The 19,145-nt window shown below is 40.9% G+C and overlaps 1 protein-coding gene across 1 annotated transcript in view; it reads right to left on the bottom strand.

The window, feature by feature from the left end:
- LOC118110590 (guanine nucleotide-binding protein G(I)/G(S)/G(T) subunit beta-1) overlaps window positions 1–18,328 on the bottom strand; it is a 35,104-nt gene extending 16,776 nt beyond the window's left edge. Inside the window, exon 1 of the mRNA XM_035158502.2 lies at window positions 17,938–18,328. The gene's annotated coding sequence lies outside the window, so the exon portion shown is untranslated. The remainder of the gene's footprint in view (window positions 1–17,937) is intronic.
- Window positions 18,329–19,145: the final 817 nt, after the last annotated feature.

Raw genomic sequence — 19,145 nt, 5'->3', positions numbered from 1 at the left:
AATAGCTTAATGAAAAACAATATTAAGGGAAAAACAAAAGCTGTAGGGCATTAGGTGTGGGGGGATATAAATAATGGTATGGTTTAATGGGGTTTGGCAGCAGATTTTCAAGGTATAGGAGAGACTCCACCCTGATGACATAAGGAGTGGGCTAGGTAGTGAGATGTTCTGGTGCACAAGAGGATAGCGGCAAGAGAGGCAAGCTGGAGGACAGAGTCAGATTAAACTAATGAGAGTGAACAAGCAGAGGACAATTGGGAGGAGAGCTGCTAATTAACCCCTTGGTGAAGGGGAGCAAGGCTCTGTAAGCTTTCCAGCATTTTACACTGCACAGGAGGCCGACACTAACTTCATCCTGGGTTTCTTTGTGCTTTCAAAATATAGATTCTCTTACCTGGTTTTTAGTCAAACACGGTCTGTGCATAAAAAATATAGCATATATATACTTTTCTTTAAAGTTCAATAAATGTGTGACGTTTCCAAAGTCAATGAGTAATTGTGTTAAATAATCGTTATTACAATATTGACCACTGATAGAGAAAGGGGGATTGTTTGTCTCCGCCAGTATCCAATTTTACAAGAATTGAAACTAGGATAACCAAGCTACATACAGACAGCTTTCTTTTTGAATGTGCCACTATTTTAACAAGTGCAATATGGTTGTCTTTAACAATTGATGACAAAGCAGACAGAGATGTTACTTTTCTACTTTTTTTTTACCAAGTCAACTTATGACATATGCTCAACTTCACCTGGTTCACTGTCTCTACTGCAGCCTCACTTCTCTGTTCCATTTGTGAATAACGTTAGGAGCTGAGCCCCGCCCTCTGTCAGACAGGCAGAGGAGGGGACAAAGAAACTCACATGATCATAAAGGAAACATGGTTTTAAAAAAAAAAAAAGAGAGACTCCACATTAATTTCTTTTCATTCATCTAGGACGCTGTGAAATAACACTGGGCACTTCACCCAAGTGTTATAATGGTTGGGAAGTCCCTGTTATATGTATTGCCCAGCTGTGGGACATAGACAGTCATGTATTGAGCACAAGTTAGTATTTGAAAGTTGGGGTAGAGATGGTGGGGTTAATAATTTACAGCCTCCTGCTTGGATACCAGCTGCCACACCCCTTGCCTTCATGAGGGTCGCATCATTCCAACTCACTTCTGAAGGACCTAATATTCTAGTGCTTCAGAGTGCCATTTAGTTTGTGGCTGATTTCCCACTCCTGGAAAGTACATTATAAAGGGTACAGCAGGATATCGATGGGACTGGTCTTTGTTGCACGTCAGCCAGTAGCCGGCTGTGGCAGTGACTCAACTATTGATCATCTGTGTCAGCATGCTGCCTCCGCCTTAATACGAGAGCGCAGCCTTTCTAAGCAGGCGTTTCCTTTTTAAGGGTGTTTCCCTAGCTGTGCTTGTCTTTCTCTCTTCCCGTTGTCAAAACATTAAGCGGATGTGGCGACAGTGCGCACACTTTACAAATATACTTGCTCTGTGGTTTCTGCTACAACCATTGCACTTACTGGAGTCCATCCAGGCTTTGAGCTATGCAATCAGCTGCATTACACTAACATGTTACACAGCACATCCTGACAGGCTGGCACATGTTAGCAGACAAATGTATGGATAAGAAATGAAGAGACATGAGATGAGGCTGGTCCGTCACACAAAATTAGGCCAGTCTAATTCAAGGTAGGCCTAGCTCCGGCAGTTAACTAGTAATCAAAACTGAGTGCCAGAAGCTGAGTGTACTGAGGATGCCATTGGACAGGTGACTTGGTGAGCCATTGGTATACTACTAAAGGACAGAGGGGACCAAAAGGTAAGCAACAGTAATCTAACCTGACACCTGTAAAAGCTGTTATATATATTAAAATGTTGCACAGAACTGTTTAGCATGAATATGATTATGTTGAAAATGTGGTATTTAAAGTAGGACTTAGTCCCGATCCAATTTAATTGGGATTGGGCCTTAGATTTAAATCAGTGCATAATGTTTCTTTCAAAACAATCTACCACATTATTGCAGAATGTGTGAAAGAATGTGGCTGTGGTCATAGCACAAGATGTGTGAAACAATTAATCTGAAAGCTAAAAAATCACATCAATCAAAATCGTCTCCCCTGGCTGATGCTGTGAATATATACAAGTTCAGGAAAGAGAAACCTGACTTGTGAAAATTAGGTTACTGGATCCATTTCTGACTTAAACAAAGCACCGAAAGCTGTGTGTAAGAAACTGTTTTGTGTCTGTTGTTTTCAAAGCTAATTTTTAATTTAAATAGTAACACATGTTGCACCTAAGTCAATGTCAGAATTGTAATATTGCAGATGGCTATACAACCATTATTCCTAGCTTACAATGGGTCTACACTTACGGGTCCTAAGACAACTGGAATGGCTTTTAGAAAAGCACTCTGTCTGGAGAAAAGCCCTCTCATTTCTTCTTCTCCATGTTCATCCATCCATAGGAAGAAAACTCATTGCAATATTTACAACCATTATACTACTGCTGTGCTCTCTCTAGCTCACTTTGAGTGAGGCAAATCTCTTATTCGTCTCAGTACCTTAACTCTAAACACTAGTGTCAACCGCTGAGTATCAACAAATGTGAAATAAATATATATAACGATAAAAGCTAGCAGTTTATAAGAATAATCCATATGTCTTGGCATGTATAGGAGATTCTATTGGCTGATGATGATCCTTTCCATTCACCCTTTTTCCTAATTAGACCACAACTTACTTAAAGTCAGTGCATATCTTACTCCTACGTTATTGTAGCCCTACTTTAGCACTAGCACTTATTCAATATAAAATATCTGAATGCAATTTGGGGTTGAGTAAATATTGGCAGAATATTCCCGATAAAAAAACCTTGTGCATTTTATTTTGACATTTTTGAATAGATATAATTTTGGATATTTTTTGGTAAAACAAAACAACTGCCAAATGATAGTAAGTACAAATTGTGCAAATGTTTCCCCCCCTATTTGGTCTGGTTGGTGGGTGAGGGTCCATCTAAGTGCTGCGGGGAAGTGATGCATGGTAAATGTAGCTGAAACACAATCAGGTCACAAAGAAGGCAGGAACAAGGGGGCTGATGATGCAGTAAGAGAGGACAGAAGGGGATGGCTCCTGGACATTTCTTAAAAGCCCCATCCAATCTCACTCACTTTGTCATATTCTCAACATATACATCCTCTCCATGCCTTGAATCCTTACTCTCCCTGTCTAGCTAGCATCGGTATGAGATTTTATAGAGAAATGTTTTCATCCTGGTGTGGCACAGTTTCAATACCAATACAATGACAATGGAATTTGCTCAGTATGCAGATGCTTTTAAATTGTTTATATTATTAAATGTTATAAACCAAACAGCCAACCAAGCTTAAACTGACTTATAATGCTTGATACATAGTTCTCATCATTTAGTCTCATCGTTTAGTCAGTAAAAGAAAACAATAAAAAACTGCCATCATTTTTTAGAATTCTTGTTTTGTCCAACAATCGAGTCAGACACACGTTTTACTACAGTCACCAAAAGGCATGTCTGGTTGCATTTTAGATTACAAACTATGAAGAGAGTGCACAGCTGGCAAAAGCAAAGCTTTTATGCAAAATGAAAGTGAAATACTTTCAAAATACTATATATCTCTGAAATCCTTCAACAAGGAGCTATTCAGATAAACAATCTACAAAAAGGTGTGATCCAAAACAAACCCCACTGGAGTTGAAATTTGCATTGAAGTTCTCCACAATAATAAGCGAGCCTGTCACAACTTTCCCATACAAGGACATATGACCATGCAGTGTTTTTAACTATGATGGCTTCAGAAGCCTTATTAAAACACTATAACCACTTTGTGTTTTTCTGACAGGCATATTTCAGTGTATGGGGCAGTAAATCATAGCATCACACATTGTTTTGGTGCATTCTCTTCTGATACATACTGTATTTATTTAATGTATAGCCCAACCACTGTAGTTGATTGCACAAAAGCTTTGTTAGACAATCACAGCAAAGTGTGTTTTCCTAAGGTATTAGTGATGTTTATATTAGGTATGTCTTATTTACACTAGCAACCTAGTGACTTGATTTAACGCAGCTGCATTACTGTACCAATGTAACAAAATAACTTTCATTTCAGAATTAAACATAATGCATATGGTTATATTAAAGTTAGGAAAGGCTGCAATTCTTTTTTATAATACAAATTACATCCATTTTATTGTCTTTCAAATGTATGTGTCACATGACTATTTTATTCCAACCATGTTTAAGTGAACACACCTGCAGTAACATTTTAGGCTAGTTTATTTAGTCGAAGATGGATAATAACCCTAATACTGCTGATCCCTCAGGCACATTCAATTCAGCAGTGACAGAAACTTTTGGTTATCCCTCGAGGTCATAACCAAACTGTGGCTCAAAGATCAACGTCTGAACTGAACCAACGATGTGGAGAATTGTTACACCTCTAGAAACGACAGATAATAGACATGGGGTCACATGGTGACACTAAGGTTCAGCAAGTATAGCTACAACTCAAGACAAGAAGCTAGAGGGGAAGAAGTGAAGCTGCAGATTCATCCCAACCAACAGTGTACTATGTGCGCACACAACCCATGTGCTCAGGCTGTCCACTTGGCACATACCAGTGGGCAGCCACAAGGAAGCTGGGAGGGTGAAGCCTTTTTAAAGTTCAGTTCAACTAATTTAGACATTTGTGCTCACACATGCGGTTCCTCTAGGAAATTTCAAGTAAAGTTCAGGGTTGCAGTGCATGTCTGAAAGCAGCTTTTGTCTGTCCCATTATGCACAGCCAAAAGATAAAAAACTGCTGTTTCGCCTCTCTGCTACTCACTGAACACAGTAGTCACAGAGAGAAGTGTGCCTTTCACATGTGGGGCACTACCATTGATCGTCTTCCATGGAAAGTAGTAAGGTTTTCCCCAAAAGGTTGTTGTTAGGCATTTCAAAATGTTTTTTAAAAGGAGTCTAAAGATAGAAACAAAACGATTCACTTCAATTCATTTTGAAAGGGAAACCGCCAATGGACAAAATCCCCAAGCTCAGCCTACCGACCAATCAATCACAAATTTCTTGGCTGGTCAATGTTGTATCTTGATCACTCACTCACTCTCTAGCATTGTGGTTAAATGACAGGAATACTTAAATGGCTACACTCAGAACAAGTACCAACTCGACCAACTAGTTTTGCAACTTGCAATGAAGGGAAGAATGGTGGTAGATCTTTATGTGTACAACTATGTCACTGTAAAGTCATGAGCACTGCGCACATGAGCACTCTCCTAATGACATACAGTAGGCAATGAGCAAATTTGACAAACTGGATTTTTTTAAAAGTCTGAGAAGGTGGATTTCAAATCCTTATGGGTCTCAAGAAGAATGGCTGAACTGAAAATGAACAGCCTCAGGCTCCATAACCCATTTTGCTCCACTGAAAATGGAGCAAAATCCTGAGGCTACGAATGAGTATGCATAAGCTGACACAGTTCTGATCATGATGTTCTGCTCAGTTTATGAACACAATCCATCTGACAGAAACAAAGCAGTGCAGTGCAACAATCTTTTCTACTTTTACTTTTCCCTGAATAGTACATTTCCTTTTGGTGTAAAATCAATTGAAATTGTTCCAAAGAGGTTTCATTATTCTTGTCAAATCGACATTTGGCCACTGAAACGTCCGTACCAGACAAACATGCTCGGAAGAATGACACATGCATTAACAAAATACCTGACATACATTTGCTTTGTAGGCTTTCAATTTGTGTGACATCATGCAGACCACTAAAGCCCCAGATCAGGAGAACTGAAGGGCTAGCATCAGAAAAAAAATACATTTTACAGGACACTTCAGAGCTGAATGCGTGACACAAAAACCTTTCCACATCAGTGGACTTGAAGCCCAGGGCAATAAGTGTATTGTGAAACCCTTGCATTTCCTGGACAAAAGTCAAACTACCTAAAAGCTAAAAGGAAGCTACATACTGTCAATAACACAATACAGTTACATTGTGTGTTACTAAAAGTAGAATAAAACACATTTTCAGCCCTCTTATATTACCTAGACATAAACATTTTATTGGTTTAAGGTTAGGCATATTGGTGACTTTAAACTGCCCATATTGTTATAATTGGCTTATAAATGGTTTGTATAAAGGTGTTACCATGACACAGACTGGCAGCCATTGTTGTGTTTTTCCCACCTACTGCCCATGTGAGGTGGGTGATGCCCGCGCCACACTGGATGCGGGACATCTGTGACGCTTTTCTTCTGCGTATCTCGATTGTTTGCCTGTCCCACCGGAAGCGCTTCAGCAGCAGTGTGTCGAATGTCAGCTGCCCTGCTCCTCTATGTTTTTACATTGGGGTTGCCTTGAGAATGGCAATACTGCGATGTCACTATAAATCAACATTTCGTTTTTATCCTTGACGAGTGATGCGAAATGGGAAGGTTTTTTATCTGTTGCGCATTGTCCCCTGGTTTTTTGCTCAGCATGTGTGCGTGAAAGAGAGAGAGAGGGCCTACTGCCCATCATCTGAAGTTCTTTATGTCAACTTTTAAAGGTCCGGAGGCTGGACTGGTACCGGCCGGGTGGGGTTGAGAGACGAGTGCGATCCCGAATGACTCATACGGGGGAGGAAGTACGAAACAAGACATTTCAATAACATATTTCTTAAAATGGACTGAGTGAAAAAGTCCGCGGAGTGAGTTTTCATACTTTGAGGGTACCTACTGACCCCCTTCAAGTCATTACGGATAGTAATGACTTGCAGAAATATTTGACAGAGCATTAAAAGTGTAGTGAAATCATCGTTTATTCTGATGAGAACAGCATGCGGAACACAAAAACAAGCAGCAGCCGGTGTGCCAGGTCTTTTCTGTTAACATGGATGCGGAAATGAAAACTGAACCTTACCACGTCCAGTGTGGCCTGGGTGTTAGGCTCCAGCCTCTTGTGACCCTGCACAGGTTAAGCATGTACTCAAGTTCAGTACTGCTGCCTTGTATCAAACAATGATATGGTAAAAAAAATCCTTTACAGTTGACCAAAGCTTCTTTAAAAAAGTCCTAATCTGAAATACTGTAACTCAGTTAAATATAGCCAATATGCCAACAGGCTTGGGCTAGCCTTTAAACAATCTTAAAGCTAGATGTGGAATTTGGGTGAACTATCCATTTAACTGGGTACAATTATATATGTGTGGTCTCGCAATGTGGCTGCCTGCCGTGGGTAAAGTCTGATGATAGAGGGCATAACATCAATGCGACTGACAGAGTTTCAATGATTGATTAGTAAAACATTCCATGATGCAGTGCTCTTACTCGACGAGGTGCATTGTTGGTAGGAATAGAAGACACTGGCTATTATAAAGTGAAAGCAAACTGGCACAAACCCAAACGAGACAGAAAGAGTAAGAGATGGAGAACCTAGCACAAATAAAAACAACAAACATCTGATGTGATTCACTGTAAGCTGGTCTTGTAACACAATCGTATGACCATAACAAAAAAAAACTGAAAAAGCAACTCTGAGCACAATGCTCAAGCTAAACGGATTCCATAGGCTAGCAGTAATGTTAGCCAACAAAAAAACTAAGAAAAAAAGGTTGCATACATTAACAAAGGTATGTTTTGTTCTTTGGACAATTGCACAACCAGCTTTTCATACAGGGAAATGAATGAGTTCGACTAAAAAAAGGAGAGAAAGGAGAGGGAAAAAAAGGAAAGGAAGGCTAGCCCAAAGCCAAAAGCATGACTTTATTGAAAACATAAAATACACTCCTTTGATTGGATTAATAATCATACCCCTCCCCCAGACCTTCTCTCCTAGCTTCCAAGAGAAGAACAAGTGTGTGTGTGAAGTCACATGACGGCCAGCCCACTCTTTTGCTCAAGTGACTATGGCCTTTCTTGCTTTAAAGAGGAAGAAATCTCACTAATATACTGGCAGTCTTCCCCTGTTATCTCAGGTTTCAGGTTTGGTCACATTTTCCCCATGGCACTCAAATGTAAGGGCCAGAATATAAATACAAAGAGAGGCGGTCTCTATTCAAAGCAGAGAAGACGATGACATGCACATACAAAGTACTGCTGGAGCTTGTGATGGGCTTTCGGCAGGGTTACACAGTGTCTGAGCGCTGACAGGCTTGTGTGTGGGTCATTAAGCCGCCCTGGATCCACTTAGTTTGACTATTCAAAACAGTGGACAGAACCTTTTAGCCAGTGGTGATAGCTATGGATACATGACAGCACCTACTGTCAAACTGCACACAAATATACACAGGGAAAACCTTAGTTCGAATTTTCATTTTATTGTTGACCGTCGTAGTAGCATGGGGAGAAAAATGCTACTGTACAAAAGCCTAATATAAAACAGGTCTTAGTGGGACTATAGAGAAATTGCCTGGCCAGAATGTCAAGTATTGTGACTTAAAAACTGTCCATTATCAAACATAATTTGATATTTCCTTTTATATGCCAATAATTTCAATAACATGAAAGAAGTACCCAATCATAAATAAGATATGCAGTAGGAAATGACAATATGACTTGCGACAAATAAACATGCTTAAGTATACGCGTTAAAGTCTTTCTGCTTTGGGTTCGCTTCTAACACAGCCCGGCCAAAGCGCCACCAAGTCCGGGGCAGACACCCAGGGAACCATGCACAGCTCCACCAAGTCTCTTGACAGTGATCATTTGGGGTCTTTTGGACCGTAAAAAAGTTATGTTTCACAGTTTTTACCAGCTCTGTCTATAATGTTCTGCTCCTTTCTGTGTCTCTATCTAGCACACTGTGCTCTGCTAACCGAATGGGGGGACGAGCGTGCCCCGCCGTCTCCTCTGGCTCCCTATACATCGTATAAGTTTACAATTTCAGTTTTTTTTACCCAGTCTGAGTTTACATGTGTCCGATGAAACAGTTTTTGTGTGTGTCGAGGTGTGTGTGTGTGTGTCAGTGTAAGAGGAAGAGACAGGGACAGGCTGATGAATGTGCACGCTGCTCTGAAGAGAGATTTTATTCATTTAAGAAAAGTATCGATCACTGTTGATATTGTGGCGTCATTTAAAAAAAAAACAATGATTAAAATGTAGCGAGTCAGAGATGTCAGCTGAGAGAGAGAGAGAAGAGAAAGAGCGAGAGAAAAGCTATGCAATTCTTTTATAGTAATCAACTGCTTATAGACATCAATTTAGCAGGAGACAAACATGATCACCAGCACTTTCCAATATACTAGAAATTTGTCAGGAGGCGGTGGCGGCACAAAATTGGACGGAGGCAGTTTTTCTCTATGAAGGAAAGAGCATGGGCAGGCATGTGAAAAATATGAATTGCTTTAATTTATTATCTAGGGCAGTAGGGCTCCATCTGATTGGCCAAATATCTAGCCATGCATAGTGTGAATGCATGGCACATGAAATACCATTTATCGCAATTCAATCTAGCACAATCAAACAGTTTTTAGCGATACGAATGTCTCCCATGTATTGCGATGACTGTAAATGAAGACGTGCATCTTCCGGTCTTGGGATAACAATCAAATCCCCGTTAGAATAAATGAATGGATTCAGAAAGTGAAACGCTAGAGTGCTTTGTTAACGTGTTGTTAATACATTAGTGACATAGACAGTTAAACATTGTGGTTGACAGCGGAAGAAACAGAAAAGTATCTTTCACCTGAATTTTAATATCTATCTGATGAAAGTTTGTCACAAATATAAATGGTTGCAATACTTTCTGTATGCGTTTCAAAATAAAAGCACTCCTGCGTTTCTGTTGACCCGAATCCATTCTTTTGTTTTAAATGTTTTTTTTTTATTGTGAAATATTAGCGGAAGATATAGAATATTTTCATACAAGGAAATAGTCATATTTATGGCCATATTCAAGGCAAAGCCTATAAAAACATTGTGCTGAGGTAGCAGAACTGGTAGATCTCGGCTTACGTTTGGAATTGTGAAAGTGATCTTGGGCTCGAAAAGGTTGATGACCACTGCTCGAAAGTTTATGAGACATGTTTAAACCTGCTATATAACACGAGATGAAACGTGAAGCGCAGTCAGGACATCAGGGTTAAAGTGACCAGAACCACCCGGAGTAATTAATAACTAAATGTGATTATCAGTTAACACACACACGCAAGTTCTTCCCACAGATTATGACACAACGCAGTGTTTTAACTTCATTGTTGTAGAAGAAGCGATGCCCCATTTATCCAGGAACATAAATATGAATTTAGCGTTTTTTATAAAGATCAGTTCTACGTGTGAGTGATTAGATAACACAGGAGCAGTCTCTTGTTGACCAGCGCAGTGGTGCTGATTTGATTTATATCGCGATTTTTAAATCGATATCGACATATTATATATTATATAAATTATATGTATATTAGTGATATGATTTTTTCCCCCATATCTCCCAGTCCTACTATCAGAGCTTTAAATCATCCCCTGATGCAACGTCTGCTGGTGAGTTAAGGTTTAGGAACGAATTGTCTGTGTTTTCGATTAAAAAATGTAACATGCGATGAGTAAAGTATGCATGCGGTCACATGTTGTCTGTGCTACAAGTCATTTGTGCTGAAGATGCTTTTCTTATAGTGGGTTTATTGGCAAGGTAGCATCCACCGAAATGCCGGCAGTATACTCTATTAAAGATCTCAACTGCCACATATTCCACAAGTGAAATATAACTGCTTTGGATTTCAGTCACCACAGTGTTTTCAGAAGTATCACAAAACTTCGGACACATTCCTTCACTAGACTAATATACAATTGCAATTGATAAACACGTCTCACAATTAGCTGCACATTAAGGTTGCGATTAGACAATAATGACAAATAGCAGAGCTGTTATAAATAGCTGTTACCAGCCTCAATTATTACTAACTAGGTCCAATATCATTATTGCAATTTATGTGTTAAGTTTTGCAGTTCTCAGTATTTGTTACTCTCTGATCGATAATATTAAAACACAAAAATGTAAACACATGTGCATCTTTCAAGTAACTAAGAAAGGACAATTAGCCAGAATATTTGGAGCTGTACATATATATGAAAGAGATGGACATTAAAGGCAAATATATTAACTTAATATTTATTGCCATAGTTTCAGCAAGGTTTCCTGTGATTGGAACAAACTATAATGATCTTGTTCCTGTATTTTGAGGTTCTACTTTAAATGTGATCAAAGATTGTTTTTTTCCACCTGCAAAGCATTGGAAATATCAAACATCTGGGAACTATCACAGTAGGTGGGGGCAAGCAAGGTTTATTCTGGATATTTATTCTGACAATTGCCTTTAGTCCAACTTGTACCTGTTTTGACAGTACTCTTTGGGTGTTTCACTCTGTGGGATTATTTCCAGCATCAACCCTTTCACTGCAACTCAAACTGCACCTTGTTCTTGTGTAGAAGGAAATGCCTTGTGTTGTTGTGAGTGTACTGGCATTTGCACCCAGCACCATATTTGAAAACCTTTGAGAATACGCTAAATTTGATTCTGAAAACAGGATACTGGAGCCTCAGCCTTCCACTGATATTTAGGGTTATAAATGACATGAAGACCTGCAACTGGTGATAACCGTGTGTGTGTATGTGGTGTGTGGTGTGTATACAACTAGCTGGACTGGTGATTGGTGCTACTGAATACAGGTAGATCAGCTGATGGTAGATCTTTTAATAACTTCCCTACATATCTAGTAAGCAAAGTATTGTTTAAAACACAACTAGATCGGCAGAGAGCAACGATTAGACAATACTTGGCCCCTCAGTTACACATGGATGTGCAACACACCCTGATGAAACCATTTCAGTTGTGTTCTGTAGAAGGCTTAGATAGTGAAGAGGATAGGGCATTTTGATTGCTTAACCACAATACACCAGACCTAAGAGGAGAGTAATGGAAGACATAATGCACAGGCCACCACTAATGTTCCATTTAAATTAAGATACAAGAATAAGCTACATGATGAATACAACAATGTGGATAAGTATGGCCTTTCTTCAAAAGCACATAATGGATAAGTCAAGGACCAGGCATTAGCAGACATGCTGTTCTGAGTGTTCTTTCCGGCACTTGCACTAAAATGATGACATAAAGAACCAAACAGAGGTTTAACAGAAAACTGAGTTTTGAGCAACTTAAACTACAGTGGGATGACATACCACCAGTTTCCCTTAAAAGTCCCTGTCCTTTTTGTTTTTAAAAGGAATACAATGAAATCTCACTCCTAACATCCCTTGTAACAAGCACTTCACCTCTTGTATTACTGCCTCTGAAAGCTTGGATAAGGTCAGACTTAAAATAAAAAGAGGACACTGGGCCCAACGGGACTTTTTCGGGGTTCTATACGAATTGCTGTCATTTTGTTTATTCAGAGACTAAAGAAAATTACAAACATTTAACTTAACTTTTGCTTAATATTAGTTACCAAATCCAAATGTGTCAACACTGTTATTGATCCAAAAAATATTCAAAACTATGTGCACATGAAATACATTACTGTGTTGAAGGCATCATTACATTATACTTACATCCTATGTTCTCTACAACTTGCTATTGTCACATCCCTGCACATTGACTGTTGACAGATTTCTTTGGTAACACACTGCTTCATGTGATGTGTCTGGGTATTGGATAAAACTATCACAGACATAGTACTATACTGTAATGAAACACAGTTTACGTTTATTCCAATATTTTTGTCCAGTATTGTTAATAGATTATACAAACAGTGACACCACTGGAGAGCTAGATGGAGTTCCTCGATACGTACATTTACTGTCAAAAACATCTCACTGCTGGACAATGTACTGACAACAAGTCAGGTCAAACAGAGGAAGTTTTATCAAACCAATCATGTAAAGGTTTTTTAGCAATCGACAGCCCACTTCCCTAGGTTGGCAGAGTGGGGTTGGTTGAATTAGCTACAGGCCACATGTTTTAGTGATAATAAAGTTGGACATAAATAAAAGAGTGCTACCTCTGAGGAAACCTAAAGTGTCCTAATATAAAATAAAAACCTTGAACGTTCTGGATTTAAACTAGCAAACAAGACATCAACTATATGGTGGTACTATGTTTACCTTCAGCCATACAGTTGATAAGATCTTCTTAAATGGTACTATGGTACTTACAGGACCATACATGATTTACTGATGGTGTAAATTAACCATGTCGAAAAACCAAAAAAGGCCAATAAAGACTGGACAGCTGAAGCCACAACATCTAATAACTGAGATGGAGTGAAAACAGTCTTCATAACCAGCTATTAGTTAGCAGTTACATATCCTTGCCTGTGATTTATGAAGCATGCTGCGACAAACTAGCATTATCACTGGTGGAGTTTTTTGCCTCAACCCCGGACGGTTTTTGCCCCAACCACCCTAACCCACAAAACCATATATCAGCCTGACCGTGCACTACATCGACCACGACTGGAAGCTGCACAACTGCTGTCTTGAGAAAGGTTTCCTTCCCCGAGGATCACACGGGAGAAAATATTGCAGGTGGTTTAAGGAAGTTTCTTAAATTGTGGAAGAGGACAGTGTGTGACAACAGACAGCAGGGCCAATGTTGTCAAAGCCATCGCTTTCAATAACTGGACCAGACTTTCATGCTTTGGCCATCGTTTGCACATTGCTATTGATAAGTTTCATTTACCTATTAAAAAAATCTAAACTTGTAAATTATTTTTATGAGAAATGTCTGTCTCTTTTCCCCAAAAATCAAGTAAGAACAGATTCAAAAATCACACTCCTCTCTAACCTAACCCCCCAGCCCTATGCCTATTTAAAATAGCAGGCAGTCCCATAACAATTATTGTCATGGGTCATATCGGCAATAATTCCTGCCTTTAGTTATTAAAATGTCCCTTTCCTTTTGTGAGTGTTTTTGGTGTGCTTTCATTTGTCTATTGCACGGATTAGACTATCTTGAATACTTGATTGTTGATTTAACCTGTTTTAAACCTGATGGAAAGCGCAGTCACCACTGTGGGATGAATCTGTGATAAGAATATCCTAAAATGTGTTCGCAAGCACCTATAGCTCTGATCTGCTAAAAAGATCATCTGGCCACCCTAGTGTGTGTGTGAGGGGGAGAGAGGGTGTGTTTGAGAGACAGAGAGAGAGACCAACTGTCTTTCTTTATCTTCAGAGAGGAGTGTGAAGGTCCCCAGGATTGAGAGAGCAGTGAGAGTTGGAAAAAAGATTGTGGCTGCCTTTGCTCACAGCTGGAAGCGGCAGCGGGTGCTCCGGGATGCCCAAGTGGAAATAGGCCTACCTCAGCTCAAACTAGTCACAGAAAGACAAAAGATGATCCAGCGGCTGTTGGAACAAGAAAAGGCCAGCACACAGGTCTTGGCTGCAAACAGGTCTTGGCTGCAAACAGGTCATGGCTGCAAACAGGTCAACCAGACACCTGGTGCTAACGGGGCAAGAAGGAAAAATGTCCTTCATTTAGTCTGCACTTATAAATGCTGCTGCCTGCAAGCTGCAATCAGCGCTAAAATGTTCAGTATTTTTTCTTCTATATGGTCATGCATATCGTTATCTTATCGCAAATTTCCTTGAAATATTGTGATAAAATTTTGAGGCTATATTGCCCACCCCTAGTACTCGCATAGCCACAAACACCTTTCTGCCTTTAAAAGACTCATACTGGGCATATAGTTAAAGGCAGATCATTTCAGAGGTGAAGAAAAATCAGCCCTATCACTGACCAAAGCCATATAATCCCAAAGAGATATAATCCACAGACTAAGAATTTAATCCCATCCATGTCCCTCACTCACGGATTAAAAATAAATAAATAAATACATGAATGAGATGAAAATCCCTATTCAAAAACAGAAGTCTGCACAGAAAAACACAAGAGTTTTAAACACATGGTCATTATATGGTGGTGACACACATCCTACTGACAAGCTCTGCTGAGTGCAAACCCAGAGACACACATTACTGCCTTCAGACAGGCTCATCATACTCTACTTGTATCATTGCATAGCCATCAAGACTATTTTTCATGCTGGCCGTGCCCTCACGGTCCACCAGGGTAACAGTGTCAGTACATTGTGGGTCACATCCAGATCACATTATCTGCCAATAATGTTTTAGGCCGAGTTTGATGACTGAAGGTAGTTGGGTGAGCTTGGAGTTATAGTTCTCAAACAAAAGAGTATAAAACTTTAAACAAGCTCTGTCCTGCATTCTAAATGCAGTGGAATACAAAATCTAAAGCAGTTAGGCTAAAAACCTAAAGTGCTGGATCAGTTCACTCAAAGAAATTATTTGGCAAATAGCAGCACAATGTGAAATTACAGTGATAGTGAAACCAAGACAGTAGCTACTGTGAGTAAAAAGAGGATAAAAGAGAAAGAGATACTAGTATTTCGAGTTTGGGATCAAACTGTTGGGAAAAAAACACTAGACCTAGAACCTGGGCAAAAACTGTCAATATTGCATTTTAAATTAAGATACCTTTCTGTTAATCTGTTCAATAACATTTTAACTAGTAAAAGTTTTCCTGATGCTTCATTACAGATGCTTCAAATCAAGTTGTATATCAAAATCTTAGTCAAATGTTTATTTCTTATAAACCATACAAGCATTGATCATAGTTGCCATGTTTCCAGGTAATCAGGTTCATAGTCAAGATGTACAACACCCCTTCCCCACCATGTTGTCCTGTATTCAAGGTGCACACATTACATTCATCCGACAAGGAATACCATCCGATTTAAAATGTTTTAATACAAATACATTGTGTGCGTTTTTACGACAGGGAGAAATCAAAGAAATGCTTTTTGCCAAGCCTGAACCCATCCGATGCTCAGCAGCTGTCTCTCTCAGTCTGAGAAGAAGCGGTGATGAAAAAGGCTTTGAACGCCATCTTGTTCATTGCAGCTGCTTGGGCCCTGAATACAGGAACCCATTCATTCGAGGAGGCGGAGGGAGGGGGCACACTGGCAAAATGAATTCATCTTTGTGAGCCACTAAATACAAATAGTTCTTTTGAGAAACGGGGAAATTCTCCGGAAACGACTGGCAATCGGCTATTCCCAGAGATTAATTTTTTAGATGTTAAATCAGTAACTTCGACAGAGCGACAGGCTCCACATATCTTGCCTCGGAGGTGGCGGAGGCGCTCGGCTCGGCTTCCTGCGACAGCTCGCCTGGTTCGCTGCTAAACCATCTTTCGAAACGCCTACCACTAAATAAAAAGAAACCTTCAATCTCATCTCTTCTGTTGTAATGCTTGGCGGGGATTTGGTGCCTCGACGCGGGGTAAAGAGTGTCCGTACACCGGGCTGGAGGCTTGAAATACTACCGAGCAGCGCGGCACGGTGGGGCACAGCTTGTGTAGCTGCTAGCAGCTTGCCCTCCAATAGACCCGTGATCGAGATAAACAGATTGTCAAAATCCAATTAGACAATCTCGTTTTCACATCATTAAAAGGAGAAGTTCAGATTAAGGCCGGACTATGTGTACGCGAACCGACTCACAGTGTAACACCCGAGAAACTAAAATGGCTATTGTCGCTATCACGTCCACATCGGCGCTTATTGTCATTTCCCCCCCATGCGATCGTACAGCTGTTGGCACTTTGCATTACATTTCTGTTATTTGTACATGTTGTGTATTCCACGGAAACCCTGCGCTAACATGCTAGCCACTTCCTTTACATCCCAGTCAGTGTATGGCTGACTCTGCAGACCAAACGTGGGAATGTTAACACACATCAGTAGCTGTGGTATACAACAGCTTTAATCCATGGTGGTTTCATTTCACTGAGCTACACACTGTTGTCTCCACTGGCCCGTTTGAACGCGGTCTGTCACATTAGTATACACAGCTGAGCGGTTCCGCATTACGTTTATATCTTTGCAAGGCAAATACCAGCGCGACAATGCACGAGTTTTACATAAAAGCGGCTCTCAACAACAACAACACCGTTCACATTCACTCGGGTTACAGGCAAATCGTTCTGGCTGCCATGTTCGGGATACACACACCCAGATCAGCCATATACCAGGCGGCTCGGAGCGCAGGCTGTGGCCACTGCTGGCTAACTTGTGTGGACTGGCTACAGACTAGTGGGGGTGGTGGTGATTCTGTTGGTGAAGTGGCCATTTTTAGATTCCCTTCCTTGACAAATGCATGATGCTACAGATTTTTCCACAAGAGTGGAAGTAAATCTCGGTTCGAGGTTTTGTTTGACTTGTGTAAACGAAAGAAGTTGAGACTATTTAACCACGTTAATAAAGTCGCCCGAGGTTGGTCGACAACACACAGAGAAGCAAATGTAGACGCAATTAGCTTAACTGGAAATCATTTGCAATCTGTGGAGCACAGATGCGAAAAAATGTGGGCCGATTTACAGATCCAGAATAATGCTATTAATCTGGATTAATTTGGAGGATTATTTGAAAAGCCCACTGAGATGCTATTGGGATACATTTGCTGATAAATAAAAGCCGATGCTGTTTAACCCAGGCAGCTTGTTTCTTGTGAGAGGGAGAAAGATACCCGGACGTAGGAGAAGGGTGCTGGCTAACCTACCGAGCTGTCACCAACTAAAGGCTAAGTAACATTAGCGTTGGCCTCTAACTACCTGGTTGCCGGATGGAACCAGTACATATACATTATTTCAATGTGTTTCTGGTTAAACCCCAGCTGGGTAAACGCATTGCGTTTAGTTTCTCCAACACTGGCCCACACCCACTCTCTTGGCAGCAACGACTAGCTAGCAGCGGGCTAACAGCGGCTAACTAACGGAGGAGCCTCTCAACCCAGTTTAACCCCTTTCGCTCATCCTCCTCTTGGCTCGACAGGCTAACCCACTGCACACACTTCTCGTTCTACAGCAAGAAATCAAACAGCAACGCGCGTCCTTACCCGCTTTCAGTCGAGGGTGTCCGTTGTTTATATCACATTGACTGGAAACAGCGAAATCGTGTCTCTCCTCTCTCCGCCCAGGCGCTCAGATTTAGCTCGTTCAGCTACCGAGGAGAGGCACTCCCCGAACCCAGTTTTTGACCCGCCGAGGGGGGGAGACACACCGGCACAGAGGCGCAGAGACGAGGCGGCGTTTCACCCAGAAAGGCGGCGTCGGAGTCCGGTCTGAGGTGGTTCTTCCGTGTCGACGCAAACTCCAACTCGAAGCAAAAAGAAAAATCCCTTCTCGTCTTTCCCACCGTCGTCGTCCCTCGCTTCTCTCCCTTCACGCCAGGACCTCAGTCGCTTCTTCCTCCAGCCATCAAACAGCAGAGATGGGCGCGGTAACCCTGCACTCAGGTCTGGGAAACCCCACGTTACGCAGCGTCACAGCGCACGGCGGAGGGTCGGCGACCACTCGACACATCAGGAAACACTGCCATCTTTGGTCAGAGCTGCACCTGGAGCTCGCTCACCTGCACAGACACGGATCCGAACCTAGTTCACACCAAGAACCACAGACACGACCGTTGTCCCTGACAGTGGGTTAGAGGAACGGCATGTCGGCACACAGGACTGCTTCTGAAACATGCACAGTTCGTCAGGTTCCTGGTGATACAACATACTGGGGATATGGGGATGGATATGCAGTGTACAATATTATCTCAGTGCACACACTGTATACTCATGACAAATACATGTAACCCTGGTATCTTAAAGGTTCTGTGTGTAAGATTTAGGTGAAAGGGATCTATTGGCAGAAATTGAGTATAACAACATCCTAGTGATGTTTTCACTCATGTTTCATTAAAATTGTATGAATTGTCGTTTTCTTCACCCTAGAATGAGCCCTTTATATTTAAATACTTCATGTTTACATCAGGAGCGGGTCCTCTCTTTTACAGTAGCCGAAACTGGACAAACTAAAGACCTTTTGAGGTTTTATGACAACTGAAGGCTACCACAGGTTCTCTTTCATGTTTGGAAGGGGGGGTGAGGTGAGGGGTGTTCAGCTGTAACATGCAAATTCATCACTAGATGTTACTAAATACTACACACTGAACCTTTAATAGTATGCATATAGATGGTGCACACTGAGACTATTTTCCCATCAAGTGGTCTCAGACTTGTTTGGACCCCACAGCAAATGGCCCGAGTGACTTTGCGTG

This window comes from Hippoglossus stenolepis, chromosome 6 (assembly GCF_022539355.2).
Source record: "Hippoglossus stenolepis isolate QCI-W04-F060 chromosome 6, HSTE1.2, whole genome shotgun sequence".
Classification (NCBI taxonomy): Eukaryota; Metazoa; Chordata; class Actinopteri; order Pleuronectiformes; family Pleuronectidae; genus Hippoglossus; species Hippoglossus stenolepis.
The sequence above is the reverse complement of the archived record's forward strand: the minus strand, read 5'-3'. Positions and strand labels throughout refer to the sequence as shown.